Here is an 18,845-nt window from a genome sequence, read left to right on the forward strand (position 1 = left end):
GCCCGTCCTGGGGGATGCACTATTAAGAAAACTAAGAGAACACCACATAACAGGCATCACCCCACAAACCAGGAGAAAAATCCTTCTTTGAAGGTGGTGAGGGAGGTTCCAGGTAGGGAGAATCCCAGCTTTTCAAGCAGGTAGGCAGAACATGGGCATGACCGTCAGGGCAAAAGTGAGAGGTATAATCATGTCCTTGGTCAAAAAATTCAGCACCTTATCAATTGAGACAAATCTGGTTTGGGGGCAGCCTCCTGGGAGAATCAGGAAATGTCTCTGATAGGAATCCCCCTTTTCAAGGTCTGGGTTTCCTTTGTGGCATCAGCATTTATCATGATGTGTACATTCTTATTAGGAATTAATTGCTGTCTGTTTCCTTCCAATAAAAACATGAGCTTCATAAGCAGGAGCCTTGTCAGTCCTCTGTACCACTCATGCCAGTGGTATCTCCAAACACTACATAGTATAGGGCATAGAGTGGGCGCTCAGTAATATTTGTTGAGTGAAGCAGCCCTTTGAGACCTCTGTGTATTTCAGTCATCAGTGTCTTAGCCCCGTCAGTCACCCAGTCTTTGGGTGATGTCTACTGCATGTGGATGCTGGTTCCATGCCCTCTCCTAATGCATAGACTGCTGGGACATGAGACTTTTGTTTGAGTTCCACCACAGACACGAGAAGAGTGCCTCAAGCCCAGCTCTTCTTCTGTGATGTCAATTGCAACTGCTTGAAAGACTTGCCCTCAAGAAGATAAAAACCACTCGATTTAAAAAAATAAACCATCTGAAGAAAATGGGATGTGACTATCTAGATGTATTGTAAGTGATGAAGGCCTTCCAAAAATAGTCACTGCTGCCAGTGAGAGAGCAGCCCTGGTGATTTTCAACCAGCTGCAGAAGCGATGATGGAACACTCAGCTCTGAAGGGCAAACTAGCGACCATGACAGTAATGGCTGCCATTTAGTTAGTACTAGCTATGTGCTAGGCACTGACGATAGCTTAGGGGTTGAGAGTACAAGCTTTGGAGTCAGACTGATGTGAGGGAAGAGTCCAAACTTTCCCTCTCATCGGGGAGGGTGACTCAACCCTATAAAACTCAGTTAATTCACCTGGAAAATGGGAATAATAACAGATCCTATCTCATAGGATTATGTACAAAATCAAGTAAGATCATACATCCAAAGGGACAGTGCCTGTGACGAGTACTATACATGCCATGTCATTTATTACTCACCATGCCCCACTCTGTGGATGCCATTGTTATCCCCATGTTACCAACAGGGAAACTGAGACAGGGAAGATATGGGGCATTTGGACTGCTACTTGAGTTTCTCTCTTTCATGCAATACTTATAAAGTCCCATCTGTGTGGAATGTCCTTTCCTGCCCTGTTCACAGTGGGCTATGCCCAGTTAGCCTTCAACACCTATTAAAGTACCCTTTGACTTTGAACCCTTCCTTGGCCCACAGAGATCACTGTGACTTCACTATGCCTTTTCTGGCCCTCATCAAACCATGCGATATTTATTTGATAGCAGATCTGTCCCAGCCATTGAGAGTTCCTTTCTTTGAGACATCTCTGGTTCCCTACATCTAGCCAGGCTCTAGACCGTAACTATAAAAATGCTCAGTCATGTTTGGAAGAAAGAATGTTGAATTTCATGCAGAGTGAGAGATAGGGGTTTAATTTCATTTTCCTACATACGAATTCCCAGTACCATTTGTTGAATAGGCTATCTTTCCTTTAATGAATGTTTTTGGTGCCTTTGTCTAGTTTGAGATAACCGTATTTACGTAGGTTTGTCTCTGTGTCTTCTATTCTGTACCATCAGTCTATATTTCTGTTTTGGTGCCAATACCATGCCATTTCTGTTACTGTGGCTCTGTAGTAGAGTTTAAGGTCTGGTATTGTGATGCCTACTGCCTCACTGTTCTTGCTAAGGATTTTGGCTTTTCTGGCTTTCTTATTTTTCCAAATGAATTTTATGATTGCTTTTTCTAGTTCTATGAAGAATGTCATTGGGATTTTAATAGGAATTACATTAAATCTGTATAACACTTTTGGTAGTATGGCCATTTTGACAGTGTTAATTCTGCCTATGCAGAAGCATGGGAGATCTTTCCATCTTCTAAGGTATTCATTAATTTCATACTTTAATGTTCTGTAGTTTACATTGTAGAGGTCTTTCAACTCTTTTGTTAGATTGGTTGTCAAGTTTTTTGTTGTTTTTTTTTTAATTATTTTTTCAAGGCTATTGTGAATGGGGTTTTCCTAATTTCTCTTGAATGAAAGAATGAACCTAGCACTGACACTATCCCTCCCTTCTCCCCACTACCTGATTGCTAGAATCCTCTCTACAACACTAGTGTGCAGATGTTCATTTAGTCTGCTAGATACACTGAATGACAGAGGGAAGATGCTGTGCCTCTTTGGCTTTAAAATGAATGAAAATCATCTTCCCTGTAAAAATGAATCCAGTGGTTTAAGCTCTGCTCTCTGTTCACATAGTGCTCAGAATGAAAATCACTAACACTTCTTCAGTCTATCTGACATGCAGGCTCAGTATTAAGAATGTTTCATGCATCCATTAATTTTATTTTTACAGCTATGCTATGCTGACCACACCACCTACTACCCCTGTAGCATCTACTCCTACACCCAGGATGCTCTTCTTCATTCTTTGAATATTTTAGCTCCGGGCTCACTGTGATTTCCCCCAACAATATTTCTGCTGTGACTCCTAGTGATATAATGAATATCCCATCCACCTACAGGATAGTCTACTCCTCTGGCCTCACAGCTCTTGAATCTCCTCTACCCCCATGACTGTGGTCTCAATCACTCACTCTCAGGTCATAGTTCTGATCTTTTCATTTCCAAAACATATACCCCCTCTATAATCTCAGTTTCAGACATCCTTCTCCAATCACCACTCCTGTCTTCCCAGCTTCTTCCAACTATTCCTACAACTCCAAGAATCTTCTATGGCTCATTCTACCACTTCCATGCTCTCCCTCACTTCCCACACATCCTTGCTTCCCTTCCTGCCAGCTTAAATTCCTTAGTCAATCATTAAAAGGACCCCTCTACCCTCTCTCATTACATGGTTGGCCAAAACCCAATCCTGGTTAAATTCAACTCCATCTGACCTCACACCTGCAACCACGTGACTGAACTTGGCTAGATAAAAACTATACAACAATGTGTACTGATTTCACTCCACATTACTGATCACTAACTGCCAGAAGGTGCTTGGCCTTCCCAGCAATCACATGCTACCCCTCCAGCATATTTACTCAACACCCTCCTAGAGTTCTTTTTGACTTTCTCCTCTCATTCTCACTCTCCCCTGATCAACCTGCTCTTGCCCATGGTGAAAACATAAGGTGCCAGAATAGAAGTTGCTCAAGCCCCCTACCACAGCCCACATCACCACAGTTATGTCTCTCCGCAATGTCTCTCTATAGGTCTTTTTCTCTATGCTGGATGAACTGGCTGCATCTAACACTTGCAGTGACCAGCACTCATCCACTGGATTTGGTACACTCTTATCTACTTAGGGAAATTATTTTATAAAATAATATACAAAATATTTTTTAAATATAAATAATATATATTATATATAATATGTCACATATTATATATAATATGTATATAATCTATATAATATAAATTTTTAAAATATAAATAATATATTATATATAAATAATATATAAAATATTTTATAAAATCTCCCCCTTTTTCTCTGCATCAATAAGTACCCCTTTCTCAAAGCACATAGACATGCTTATATTCTCATATCTTAAAAAAATCTTTAAATACAAAAAGCAGAAAAAGTTAACACCTGTCATGATTCAGGCTGCCTCCACCTGACCCTGATCAGTCTCGCATCACTGATAGTGAGACACCTCGGCAGTACCTACCTTCTGGTGAGAGACAACATGAATCACACTACCATCTATGAAACATTCTTGCCCCACATGTGTAATCTGCTTATTATCAAGTTTTTGTATGCAACTCCAGTTCTCAGTAAATTCAGAAGAAAGAGTAAATTAAATAACACCATAGGGATGTTATCAAACAAATTCAGAAAGTAAGACTTGCTACAGAACAACTAAACTGGTTCCATCAATAAGTTAGGGAGCACAAAAACCAAATAGCTTAAATATGACAATAATATGGAATAGTCTCTGCTTAAGTCTTAATTTACAAAACATCTTTGGAGACAAGTGGATTATTTGAATATACATTAACTATTATATGATATTAAGAAATTATTGTTAATCTTGTTAGGTGTATTAATTGTATTGTGGTTATGTTTTTTTAAAGGCCCTATGCATATGAAGTAGTAAGAGATGAAATTAAAATATTTCAGCCAAAAAAAAAATAAGATAATGCAAATATGAAAAAATGAAATGTCATTTTACATATGTTTAGATTGAACTATATGAGGAAAAAGTATGATTTACAAACTCTTTTTTTCTTGACCAATAATATTATTTGGCAATGGAGACAATTTAAAAGAGCTTGAAGAAGAAAGTTACAACAGATAATTGTTTGTTTTACTGAAGAAGTTAATTTTTAAAAAATGACCTAATAAAAGTTCACAGATCTGGCTAATGAACGAATTCTAAATAGACTCCATTTCCCTGCCCCTTCCTCTAAACCTCATTTCAACTTCCAGCTCTACCCTATTTCTCTTTCCTTGCACTAAAACTCTTTGATTGGCCATATCACTGTTTCCAATTCCCATCTTCCCATCCTCATTTCAAGCCTTCCCCATCACCATGAACCTACTCTTGGTAGAGTCACCAAAGACCTCTGTGATCTCCATGTTGTTAAGCAGGTGGTCAATGCTCACTCTCCATCTTTTCTCCCATCAGCAGTACTGTAAGTAGTTGTTTGATTCTTCCTCCTTAATAGCTGATATTCTTCGCCTGGCCTCCAAAAACTTCCACATCTGGTTTCTCTCTGAATCACTGGTCACTGCTTCTTAGTAGTCTCCACAGCTGGCTGATGCCTCCTTGTCTCTCCCACCTCTCTGCACTGAAATGTCAGGTTCTGTACTATCTTCTAACTACACTCACTAGTGACTAACTATGAGCATCTTATGACCTGGACCCCTCTGCCCAGCCTACATTTACATTCAATAAAGTCTACTGAAGCGAGTGCAGGAGGCAGGTTCTGTCAGTGAGTTCCAGTCACTATGCTCCAAGAAACAAGTAGTGCTCCTCAAAGTGAGATCTACAGACAAGTGCCTGTCTGGAAAAGTTTTTCAAGGTCCAGGGGAAGAAAAGTACAGAAATTGAGTGTAAACAACTTTTATAGTAATTTAAAAGAGCAGTTTTTTGCCTATTTACTACAATAAATATTTTTAAATGGGGCTTGCATTTTGAATGTCCTCTTATTTCATTTTATTCTATAATTCATTTGTAATATATGTTGCTAAACTACTGAAACATGAGAAACTGGGGGAAGAACCTAGTTCTTCACCACCAATAGTTTGAGTGGCTCTGGCTTTGGGAAATGACTGAGGCTGTCATCTCAAAAACCCAGATTCAAAGCCTGGCTTTTCTGTCAATCACCTGATCTTAGGCCAGTCAGTTAATTTCTGTGAGCCATGTGCCTTTATCTGTAAGACAAAAATAATACTTAAAAGTTCACCTCTGTAGGACATAGTGAAAATTACTGGTAGATCTTATCACTTTGTTTGAGCTAATAATTATTAAGCATTTACCACGTGCTAAAGCTCTTTTATTATGGCAGAGTCCACTTATTTCCCAGCGGTAACGAGAGCCTTAAGCAAAGTGGTTAGCACCAGCTTCCCAGAGTCCCCAAAGAGCTAGTCCAGGCCAGCAGAGATTCCACAGCCCAGCTCCTAGACACTGTCTATCCAGTGCAAGCCAGCACAGGTCAAAACATCAATAGTTTTGTCAAAACATTTCTGACATTTAACTATTTTGCTCAAAAAGGGAGCAAATGTCAGAAATGTTATATGAAATAGGAAACCAGTTTGTAGCTGGTGAATCTGAGAAGCTGAGTCTGCAAATGCTTAATGGAGGGTAAGCCTGACTGCAGGGCTAAGGGTGGGAGGGGTCCTGTCCAGATCAAAGCTCTGAAGATGAAGGGGCTTTCATTCCTGCCTGACCTAACTGTCCCAGACAGGCTGCAAAAAGACTCTGCCTTTTACCAGGTCATTTTCCAGTCAAGAAGGTACTGATGAAGAAGACCAGGAAATCCTCAGAAACCCCTGCATACACTTCCACAGAGGTCTTCTAGTGGGCCTAGAGAATAGAACTTGGTGGGGGGTATTGGGTCCTTCCTATCTGCATGGCAGTGGTCCCCGATCAGAGCCAGCCACTCTGAATACATAAGGCAAAAAGAAATTCTGGGCCACTTGCTATTGTCTTCGACCGGTGCCCTGCAGACAGACAAAGGTATGTTCGCAGAAGGACCGCCTAGTTGACAGATGGCTGATAATAAAACAGGCCCTTAGCTTCCCATGAGCTCTTCTGTAGAAATGCACATTCCCCAGTACAAGCAGTGAAAGCCCCAGTTCCAGCAGGCATCTCCCCCATCTTACCTCACTAATGACCAGTCTGCATTCTGCTCCACAAATCAAAGGTAAGCAGAGGAGGAAGGAGCAAAAAGGGCCTATAAAAAGGGCTGAATAAACACCACTACATGCCCCTCTTTCCTCCACTCCCTTGCACTACAGAAGAGAAAATAAGCCTGCCTCCTCCACCGAAAGAGGAACTGCTTCATTTCCTCCTCATCTCTGCTATGCCTCACCACATCCCCACACCCAGCACCTTAAAGCAAATGTCAGATTTTGCCTCACTTGTTCCTACCAGCTCTTCTCAATTGGACTCCATGAGAAAATTAAGCCTTAACACGACATGTATTGGATATATCAATTTACTGCCTGGCAAAGAAAATGGTATCAGTTATGTATCATCCTTGGAACTACTGAGAATATAGGCCTCATATACATTCCTATTGAATTCAGTTCTCTAGATTACCACACCAGGTTCTCCAGAGAACATAGGAATCCATTTATGATAATTGGATATGACCACATCGCCACTATCCCCTAAAATCCAAGCTACTCACAAATTTCTACCAACTCTCTTGAGTATGTGGCTCATGTTCCATTGTTCAACTGAGGATCTACAAAAGGTCAGCACAATTTGTTTGGATAATAGGCCATTTTCAACTTGATTTTAGTCTATAACTGTCCCCACCCACCACCACCACCCTGTTACATTATTTTTTTCTCTTCCACTGAGAATACATGGTCATTTGTCCTCTGGAATGACCCAGGCTCCACATTTAGCTGATGACTTCCTTGTGGTGTGTTTAAGGTAGTCCTTGGCTCTATGTCCTACAAACGCTTGTATTTTAAGGCTGGTTGAGATACTATGATTTCAAGTTCAATAGTCCTCCGAGGTTTGTTTGTTTTATGTGTGTGGATTACTTTTTAAGTCTGAAAGGATCTAAGTCCTGCAGTCTAAGGGTACTGAGGATGCAGGAGATGAACAGGGATGCCTGTCCTCTTCTAGCTTGCAGTCGTGCCAAAGCCTGGAAGAAAACACACAATACTCTCAATAGGCTCATTCATCCAGCAATGCTCATTGTCTCCTGGAGACACAGCGGCACCAAAGCCGGCCAGAAATCCCCAGTCCCCCAGCCCTTGCCACTTAGTGAGGGGTAAATACATAGGTATGTGGTGCTTTCGAAGCAGATAACCACTATGCAGGAAAGCAGGGCAGAGGGCTAGAGACTGCCTGGGGTGAGGTAGGAGGTGAAGATTTTAAAGATGGTCAGAGGAAGTGTCACCGAGGAGACATTGAAGCAAAGATGGTCAGGGAGGGAGAAGGTCATGTGGCTTTCTGGGGAAGAGGGTAGCAGGTGGTGGGGCAGCAAAATACCTAGGCAGGGACATGCTGGCATGCTTCAAAAACAGCATCAAGCCTTGGGGCAGAGTGGGCCAGAGGACAGGCGTGGGATGGGCACTTAGAAGAACGTTAGGAGCCAGATCATGTAGGGCCCCAGACTGGGGCAAGAATTTTTCTTTGTGATTATACTATGATCCACATAAATTTTCCAACTCATATCATTTTAATATAGCTGATCTCTTTTTCTTCTCCTCAAAAACAAGTATGCTTTCTGGTATTTTTTTTTTATTGTCTTTGTTCACAGATTAGGAAATCTTACCCAGGCATTTGCTTCAGTTGCTTCATATTTTCTTTTAAACCTTTAATCAAGACTACTTTTAAGTGACATAGAATCTAAAATTTATTACCTATTTGTTATTAGATTTTCAGAATATTTTACTGAGCAATCCTTTCTCAGATCACTGCATCACAATGGCAGTTTTGCTGCTGGTATTTTCCAAGAGTTCTGCTACAATCACCCCAAGCAACCACGCATTGCCCTAAATTAACCCATCTGTTGAGGTGGAAACAGTTCTCTCTCTCTCTTCCATTTTCATAACACTGTGGAACTAGACACTTTCAGCAGTATCATTAAGTAAGATTTAATAAATATATCAATATATTTAAAAGAATCTTGGCTTTCCCTCTAAAAATTGGCTGGCTTATGTTTGAAAGGAATTACTCTGGCTGCTACATTGAGAATTCACTGTGGCACAGGAAAGGTTGGTGAGGGTATAAAAGAAAGTGCTTTCAAGAAGTAATTGTAAAAATCCAGGTAAGAAAGACCCACATTCCCATTTACTGAGCTCTTCCTGGTGCTAATGTTTCATATGTTACCAAATTTAATCCTAACCATCACCCTGGGAGGTTGAACATTAGCAATCCTCTTCTTTAAATGAAGAAACTGAAGCTCAAAGAATTTAAGTCATTTTCTCAAGGTGTCATGATAAATGGCCAAAGTGGGATGTGAGCCTGGTAATTCTGTCTTTGCAAGCTGGCTGTGTGCTCCAGCATGTCCCCCTACTCAGGCCTTCCGGGGGTTACCAAGTCAACTACAGTTGCTGTTCACCATCTTCACTTTCTGTTTACTATGCTCAAATCTTCGTGCAAACCTCACCTTTTGGTTGACCTTCAAAATTTCTGCTCCTAAAGACCTTAATGCAGAAGGCTATCTCCATCAGGCATAATGCCTCCAGAAGCAGTGTTTGTCCTAACCTCTAGAAACTGACATAATGGGCTCTCCTTCCTCTGAGAACACAAACTCTCAAGCTGCCACCTAATCCTGTATTGACTTCTCTTTTTGTTTCCTCATGCCATGCATTTACCAAAACTTGCTTCTGCTGTAGCTGATTTCCCAGATAGGGGTGACATTTTCCAGGAAGTGCATTCTCACATGTGTGTGCATGTACACACACACATACACACCCAGAATCTAGGTGAGGCCACTTCGCTAGTCATCAGCAACAAAATGTGAACAAAACTAATATTTGTCACTTCTGAACCAAGGTGATTAAGAAGTGAGTTTGTTGTAGCAGCCAGCATCACCCTAACCAGTTTGTTATAGCAGTTATAGCAGTTAGCACTACCGTAATAGACTTACCCAGCAGAGACTCCCTGAACATTTATTTCTTCTTATCTAAGAACTTCATCTGAGTTTTCAGCTATAGATTTATCATCTCTCTTCACCTTAACATTTCACTAGCACCCCAAAATAGAAGAAGCTCCCCTTAAATTAGTCAAAGTCAATGGTTCCTGAATTCTTCCATACCAATTACCTCTTGTACATTGCTTCCCTGACATGATCCCCAGATTTTGAAAGATGTTGTCAACGAACTTGAAGAATTTTGGTCCTTTTGTGTTACCAAATGAACAAAGATATTGCTGACAATAAGAGGTCTGATCAGAATGAGATCAGACGAAAAACATAAAACACAATACACAGACACTTGATTTCTTTGGCTGTGAAGATTTGTTGTAGTAAATGTGCTTTTCCCATCTGACTTTTTGAAATGCTAAAAATGTCTAGTGGTCCTCTGGAGACCCTGAGCAAGGAATTCTGTTTTACATAACTTATCCTAATTTAATCATAACTTGTGATCCTAGCAATTCTTGCTCAGCATACCTCCTAAAAAACAGGTTCTACTAGTTGGGTGAATACAGGAGGGTGCTTAGAAAAACTACCCCCAACTGCCCCCAAGTAGGCAGAATCAAGTCATTCTAAGTTTATCCAGAGGATTTGGCTTTGAGTTCTTAGACATCAGGAGAACAGCAAAGTAAAACCAGAATTTTACTGATGGCCAAATCAGATACCAGCCTCCCTCCCCAGATCAGGACTCAGCAGGTAAATGCAGAGTAGCAGCTACATCAGAGAGACACCTCTCCTCAAGACAGACAGCAGAGTTGATACAGCCAGGCAGCCATAATGAGGCTGCCCCAAATTCTCACGTTGAATTACAAAGGAGGATCATGTGGCAACAAAATAAGAGAGAAAGATTTCCTCTGAATTTTCTCTTAAGTCCTGCTAACAGTTTATTTATAGTAAACTACTATTTACAGTCTGCTGGCCTAAGTATCTCTTGGAACCTCAGTTTAACTGCATCTTTAGTCAGAACAATAGTGCCTATTAATGTCTTAATCCTCATGTTCTCCAGGAGCTCAAGGGCTGGTGTCCTGCCAGGGGCTGTTGTTTCCTTTCATCAGTCTTAGTTGGGCAGAGGGAGTCGGAGCCAGCGTTCTATGACATTTCCTCAATGCAAGAAATCACCCCTGTGCAACCACTTCTCCTTAAAGTCATCAAGGTAACAATCATTTACCTCTCCTATCTTAGCAAATAAATGTCTTTCTCACCAACAGGCCAAGGCCAAACAGGCCACCATGCAAAGAGTAAGGGGGATTGAATGCAGAGGAAAACACGTTTGTTCAAGTCCGTCCTCAGAGCTGTAAAAGCATTCTATGTACCCCTTTTCTGCCCACCCACCTCTAGTCTCATAGCCAGGGTTAAGCGTGGGTGAAAGGGACCAGGGAACATTGCTTCTCTATCTTGACTGGGCATTAACATCACTTAGAAAGCATTTTAAAAAACATAGTTGTCCAATATTCAGTAGATTTTGATTTAATTGGTCTAAGTCTATAAACAGCAATAGAGGCCTCAAAGGTGTGAAAGATCACAAGAAAGTGGCCTTGGGCAGAATGGGAGTGAGTCCCAGCCTTCCCTGAGAGGGACAGGGACAATGCAGCTCAGCCCAGGGTGTACATGGCTGATGAGCCAATGTGTGGCTCAAGCATCCTGAGCTCCTGCCTACCACAGACTCCTCCACAACAATTTCCTATTGAATAATTAGCCAGTTATTAAGGAAGTGTCTGGTCACTGCTTCAGGCCAGGTCCTCAGATTGAGTGTCATGACTCTGGGCTCCCTGGTCCAAAGGGGACTATCTCTTCTAAATAACTCATGTCTGTCACTAGGCCAGGGGAGTCAGGACTACCAGAGGAAGAAGAATGACCCTGCATCGAGGTGGCCTTTCACCTCTCTCTTTCCCAGACCGTGGTCTTGACTCTGGTCACTGGATGACCAAGACAGCAATATGACTAATGATCCATCTCTTGGGTAAGGGGTTGTTATACTCTGAACAGTCCCAGACAAGAGCTCAGGCTCGGCTTCGGCTCTTGGGCCACGTCATTCTCCCCTGGAAGAAGGTGCTGGTTCTCTAAGGGTGTCCGCATTTGCTTCCCTCCCCACCATTCACATACAACATTATAATCTGCATTCGTTTGATGCTTAACGGAGCACATGGACCAAGGGGAGGTTTGGACACATCTTTTTTTTTTTTTTTTTTTTTTTAGGGGCCAGATCCACAGATGTCAGCACTTAATAGTTAATCTCAGCCTCAAACTGAGGCTCACCACTCCCTCCTTCACTTCAGGGACCACAGGCAGACCCAGCAGCAGCCCAGTCCCTGCAGAAGGCTTCCAGATGCTCCCCCGTGAACTCCTCCTCTTGTGTAGACGTCTACTCACACTTCCCACCTGAGCAAACACTCTCTAACATGTCCCTCCAGGTGCTGTATGTGAGTGCCTTAGTTTTCCAATCATCCTGAGCCTGCAGGGGTAGAGATTATCAGCCCTCTTTGGTCTCCTCCGCGGCATTGCCAAGCACAGACTTACAGACAGCTTTTGATAAAGGAGACGTCTGGCTGGAGTCCACTGCCAGAGCTTGTGATGTGTTGAGGGTGGGAGGTGGTTGATTTGTAGATAAGAAAATGGTTTTCGACATGAACCAAATGCGAAACATCTACTGGGTATGTGGTACTGAATCCAGGAAGAGGAAGAGAGAAGTCATCAAAACTGCTTTCTGGGGGCTTCCCATGAGCCTGGCACTATACTAAACCTTCACCCACACAGTTCGTTCAGTGCTCACCATGGTTCTGTGAGGTTGGCACCAATAACCAACCCATTCCACATGAATGACACTCAAAGACATTAGATCTAGTAGATGGCAGAGCCAAGACCTGAACCCAGTACTGTCTGAATCCAAAGACAGCATTCTTCATGCCTATGCTAAAATGGCCATCTTCTTTAACCTGTGACTCTCCCAGCAACGGCCATGCCCACTCAACTCCAGAAGCAAAAGATCCAATTAATGACAAAGGTCTCAAGTCAGCAGCAGCACATTTAGTGTGCAAATCACTTGATATATCTCAATGAATCCTCCAGCAGCTCTGGATCATTGCATCCAGTACAGTTTTATCTTTAGCATTTATAGAATCAACATTTGGGATTTTAACAATTTGCGATCAACCTTAAAGGTCCTGGGTATGAAGCAGCCTGACTTCCCTCAGGAGTGACGATGAACAGAAAGCTGACAGGAGCCAGCCCCTTAGTGTGTCAAAGTGCTCACACTCAGGCCAGGACCTGGTGTGCAAGGGATTCTGTGCCCTCTGTGTATCAGGAAGTGATAAAAATAACTGTTTGCCTGTGAACTGTGCGTCCCAAAGAAATCAAACTGCAGGTCAATGTTAAGAAAGGTTTACACTCAGTGATTAGTTTCCTTTAATAGATTCAGAAATCTCTATAGCTCTGTATTTACAGGATCGATAAGGGATAGAAATCATTTAAATTATCATATTAAATTATGATTGATTGCATATCCTGGGGCAACCGTGTGCTTTGTAACATGTACGTGATTTTCTTATCTGTAAACCCTCCCCCCCTTGGGGCTATTACACACAGAAAGAGTCTACGGTTTTAACATTTTGTGCATGAAGAAACCAAAGTTGGGGGAGGTTGAATGGCTTGCCAGGGACTGTCTGGCTATGAAGTCATGAGCTTCCTTCCCCACTACCCAACAGCAAGTCACTAAAATATCCCAACTCCTGCATGTGACCCCAATTATGGAAAGTGACTTCAGAGGATGGAAGGGGAGGAAAAAACATGCTGCTCTTGGGCTGCCTACCCCCACCCCGACCTTACTCCACTCTCCCCACTAGCGCTGGCCTGGCAATGTCAGAGTCAAGAGCTTACCTGTTTTGACCATATCCATTCAGTTCGGTTAATACAACCAACAGTGGCTTCAGATGAAACTGTCACTCTTATCCTCAAGAAGCTAACAGTCTTAAATACCATGGGAATACAGGCATGGGCCCAAAAACCTCACTATTTCTTTTGTCCCTTCGCCCCCATAGCCAGGGAGCACCTGAACCATCTAGTTATCTCTGTGTTCCATCTAGTTATCTTTGGTTTGTGAACCAAAGTCGAGCCTAAGGCTTAGATTCTTTTGCCAAACAAATGATGGTTTTCTTCTAACAAAGCAGGTGCTTGGGAATCTTAGCCCAGGACAAGGGGCCCACAGCCAGCCACTGATCAAAGAAGTTTGATGGATTGGTGAGCTTTCTGCCCCTCCAGGAAAGGCCTGAGGGAGGGGAAGGCTATGGCATGGAGGTTGGCAAAGGCAGGGTGCCAGTGAGAAGCTGGTGTTAGCCAAGCAGGTATGCAGAGCTGAGCAGCAGAGAGAAAGCCAAAAGGGGAGAGTCAGCATTGTGAGCCTCAGGTAGAAGGGTCTGGCACAACCGGGAATGCGGTATGTAGTGGAGAGCAGATAAAGAGCAGGCAGGGGAGGCGGACGGAGAACCAGTGGAGGAAGGGGGCACTGTGCAGGGTAGAGGGGCTGTGCTGCAGCCCATGACCCTCACACACCTCTTCTCATTCCAAGTGACCAACACACAAATTACAGCCACTGCTTTTTAGACACCTACTATGTGTCAGGCACTGTGCCAGGCACCTTTTTCATCTGCCAAACAGCCTCCAAAGGGAGGTCATTGTCGAACTATTTTATAAGTGAAGAAAAGGAGACTTGGATCATGGGATTTGTCAACTATCACCCCACTGAAGATCCCCACCGAGCCAGGATCAGCTTTGACTCCAGGCTCACAGGACAAGAAGAGCTAGGTACAAGTCCCCTGTGATAAGGAGGCAAGAACCAAGACTGAGAGGGGAGACCCCCTCAGACACAGCCCAGTTGGGGAGGCTGGTGCAAAATTTCATTTGAGCCGTGTTTTGGAGTCAGAGAAATCTAAATTTGGTTCCCAGCTTTATTATTCAATCACTGTGGGATTTTAGGCACATGACATGAATGTTCAGTTTTGTAACATGTGTACAAATCTACCCACCTCAAAGGTGCTTTGAAGCAGTAAAGATGGTGCATTGGCTGGAACATGTCAAGTACTTAATAAATGGTAGTTTGTACACCTGGACCTAACAGGAAGTAGGGGAAGAGGGACAAGAGGCTACAGCCTGGCTCAGCTGTGAGGTGGAAACGTGTTCATTTCTGAAAGGATGAGTGTCTCAAATCAATATTAGATTCTGGCTTAACCCAGGACCTTAATGTTTACCTCAACAAAACCAATATTTGCCATTTTTTGTGTTACCTATTTCAAACAGTGATCCACAGCAAAGAGAGTAGGAATGTGGGACTTGAGGAAGCAAGACAAGGGGATGTTTGCTAAAAATAAAAGAAAATCAAACTAACAGAAAAAGGCTAAAACTGGAGCAAAGATGTAAGAGTCCCTAGCTCTCCAATGGAAATCACTGAGTGTTCTTAGGAAAGTCACCCATCCTCTCTGAGTGTTTCCTTGAAAGAAAAGGGATTTAATAACCTCTGTTTCAGATCCAGGAGTGGTATTGTGGCCAGGAGTTCCAGCTACTCAAGAGGCTGAGGAGGGAGAATGGGTTAAGCCCAAGAGTTGGAGGCCAGCCCGTGCAACATAGCGAGACTTTCAACTCTCCAAATAATAATCCCTATTTCAGAGAAGTATGGTGAGGCACAAGAAATGAGAGATGAGAAGGAGCTTTGAAACTGTACAGATGAAATTGTGTGTTATTTTAAATTTCTCCAAGACAGTGGTACTACTTCATCACTTCATAAAGTCATAGGGAAACATTTACAGATCAAGCACTGTCCCATTTTAAAAAGGACAAAGAAACAATTCAATGTTTGAGAAACACTTGGGGCACTGAAGGTTTCCTGCATTAGAGTGTGCAATCAATAACTGAGGTGAATTATAACTATGATCAGGGAGAAGAAAGTGCACACTGTTAATCTGCTTCCCAAATGCACATCACTGGGAGCCCTCCACAATGCCTGGTGTGGATGGATGGCTACCTGGGTCACTGCAGAGAGGGACAAACTCCTCACAAGGATACCTGCCTGCCAACTCTTCTCTGCATTTTCCCTCGGTTTACACAATAGGCCAGACTCACCCACCTCCCGTCCTGGAGTGCGACTATTGAAGAAAACAGGACATCAGTGAGGTGGCTGCAGAGAGAAACCAGGGAGATGCTGGCCTCACTGAGTCTGGCTCCAATCTTTATTTCAAAAGGAAGGAGGAAAAGAAGGATTAAAGGAGAGAAGGAGGGGTAAGTAGGTCCAAAAAAATATCAAGAAAGAAAGACATCAAGAGAGAAAAATGCCTATTCACAGAGAAAAATTACTTGAAATATATCCAAAATATTGCAGTAGTCTATAGTTACCCCATGTCATGGGAATAGGGGTGACTTTGTTTACTTTCATATTTTCATGTGTGTATTTTTACTCAGGGAACTAACTATATTAGATCCAATATTTACCACTTCTCCTACTCTCTAGAATGTTTTCCTTTTGGGCTAAAACATATCATCTAGATTTCTTTTAAAAGCAGGTCTTCTGAAAATGCAATCTCTTGGGTTGCTTCATCTGAAAATATTTTATTTTGCCTGAAAGACATTTTTGGGGGGGCCTAAAATTCTGGGTTGACAGTTTCTTTCATTCAGTGCTTTAATGTTGTCATCCCACTGTCTTTGACCTACACAGTTTTGAATGAGAACTCTGTAGTCATTTGAATAGATTTCCTGCAGGTGTGACACATCAAGTTTCTCTGGATGCTCTCAATATTTTTTTAATTTTAGTTTTCAGAACTTTAATTATGAAGTGGCTGAGTAATTGCCATTGAGTTGATCTTGTTTGAGATTACTGAGATTCTTTAATTTGTAATCTATGTCTTTCTCTAAATTTGAGATATTTCAGTCATTCTTTCCTTCTACAAATATATATTTTTTCCACACCAATATCTTTCTTTTCATCTTCTGGAATGGGACTCCAATAACATGAATTTTCAGCTTTTTGATATTCCACAGCACTATGACACTGGTCAGTGTTTCCAATATTTTCCCTTTTTTTCATACTGTACAATTTCTATTGACCTACCTTCAAGTCCACTGACTCTCCTCTATGATACCCATTCTAGACCACTTAGTGGGTTAATTATTTCAGATATCATCTTTCCAGTTTTAAAATTTCTATGTGGTTATTTTGCACCAGTTTCTATTTCTCTGCCAAGAACTTTAATCATTTCATTAATTTCAAGTTTGGGAAATGAATATAATAGTTTCTTTATGTCTCTGTGTGATAATTCCACCATCTGAGTTATCTCAGGTTTGCACCTGTTAGTTGTCTTTTCCCTTAAGTACCATTTGGATTTTCCTGTTTCTTTTTATGTTGAGTAAATTTGAATTGTGTCCCAGATTTGTGGATATTATACTATGAAACTCCAAATCCTTTGGAAAATGTCAGTTCTTTTGTTTATTTGTTTTAGCAGGCAATTAAGCCATGGAGGTTCAGACTGAAAGTTTGCTCACTATGTGTGTGAGCTCAGATATCAGTTCAGTCTTCAAAGACTTGGCTATGCCTTTGGGTCTGTCTGTCACATGCTACTGAAGGGACTATCTGGGAATTGTGTAGTGGTTAATATCATAGTTGGCTTTTCAAAGCTTCTGCTCTGCTTCTTTGGGTCTGTTCCAGGAAGTTGTACCTTGCATTATGCTCAGGACCTATGTCAGTCCATACAGAAAATTAGTAAATCCCTTTTTCCATTTCTTTCCTGAGGGATTTCTTCACATTCTCTGGCTTCCAATAGCTCCTTTTCCAGGTTCATATGCCTTAAAAGATGTGCTATCTTAGAGTTTTAGCCTCCCACACTATTATGCAAGATAATGGGACAAGGACCATTATGAGTCATTCATTGTTTCGGTTTTAACTCCAGTCCCCTCTCTGCCTGCTATTATTTTTTAGAGTTCTCATGCATAAGCTTTTTGCATTCTGTGAGGATGTAGGGGGGGAACCTCTAACTCAGTTTCTTCTGCTATACTCTCACAACACAGATCACTTCCGACATGAGTGGGAGGTTTTCCCCACACAGCAAGCATGCAGGCAGTTCTGCAGCAAACACAAGCTGGATGTCCTCTAATTCAATTCAATGTCACACTGTCTACCTGAAGATAACATTAGTGCTCACAGGTTGAAGGTTCAGTCCCCAAGACTGCCCCCCAACTTCAGATGCCAATTGCAAGCCCCAGGTTGTACACCTGTGCTTCTGACCAACTGGGAATAAATCAGAGTTTAATGAACTTGCTAAGGTAGCTCATACAACTGAAAAAAACACTTAGATTTACCAACTTATTATAAAGTCTATTGCAAAAGACACAGATGAAAAGGTGCATAGGACAAGGCATGTGGCAGAGTTTCCATGCCCCCTCTGGGCCCACCATCTTGCAGGAACCTCCACATATTCAACTACCCAGAAATTCAGTGAACCTGTCCTTTGGGGGTTTTATGGAGACTTCATTGCACAGACATGACTGAAGCATGGACAACAATCATGTAAAAATGTGATTGGACAGAAAAGGGTATGATCTAATGCTAATAACCTGGGTTGGAAACTCAACAGGGCCTGTCTGTTCAGATTCTTCTTGGCCTCTCTGTGCAACATTTCTTCCTCCTAGGATAGGACAAAACTCGTTCTACAATGCCACCCTTATGATCTGCTACTGGAGAATTTCTTCGTGGCCAACTTCAGGACAGAAAGACGGGAAGATTAGAGTTTCTACAGTCCACCTTGGGAAAGAGAAATTCTAGTTTCAATCACCTGCCACAGGGAGAAAAAGGAGTAGTTGAAAGGAAGGTAGGAGGAGAGAGGGAGAGACTTTGCTTTCTGAAACCTAAAGCACTTCAATATTATTCTAGTCACTCAGGAAATAACAAGGGCTGTGGAAGTTTTAAGCCAGGAATCACAGATGAAAACCAAAACATAATGTACATGTGTGATATGAGACATATATATATATAATAATACTGCATACCCTGTCCAGTTTTTAATTGTAAACACTAGTAGAGAGATTACAGTTGGACTACTACTTCCTGACTGGTACTACCAGCCCTTTTTTCTCAGCAATTTTTACTTCTCAAAAGTTTACCCATCTCTCAAAGGATACAACTGGAGTGAAATTAAACCTAATCGAGAAGTGCCACGGTGGCTAAAAGAGTGGACTTTGGAGACAGTTCACCTAAATCTCAGCTGTTAACTGCTGGATGTGTGACCTTAGGC

At 42.0% G+C, this 18,845-nt stretch overlaps 1 protein-coding gene across 3 annotated transcripts in view; it reads right to left on the minus strand.

Annotated features, from left to right (window-relative positions):
• Window positions 1-18,845, minus strand: part of ST6GAL1 (ST6 beta-galactoside alpha-2,6-sialyltransferase 1) — a 125,803-nt gene that overhangs the window by 35,178 nt on the left and 71,780 nt on the right. The window contains exon 1 of one of the 3 annotated variants that reach the window (XM_079101481.1): window positions 6,581-6,699. The exons of the other annotated variants lie outside the window; for them this stretch is intronic. The gene's annotated coding sequence lies outside the window, so the exon portion shown is untranslated. Of the gene's footprint in view, window positions 1-6,580; window positions 6,700-18,845 lie in introns of those variants that run through there. 3 annotated transcript variants of the gene reach the window in all.

This window comes from Sciurus vulgaris (assembly GCF_902686455.1).
Source record: "Sciurus vulgaris genome assembly, chromosome: 10".
Classification (NCBI taxonomy): Eukaryota; Metazoa; Chordata; class Mammalia; order Rodentia; family Sciuridae; genus Sciurus; species Sciurus vulgaris.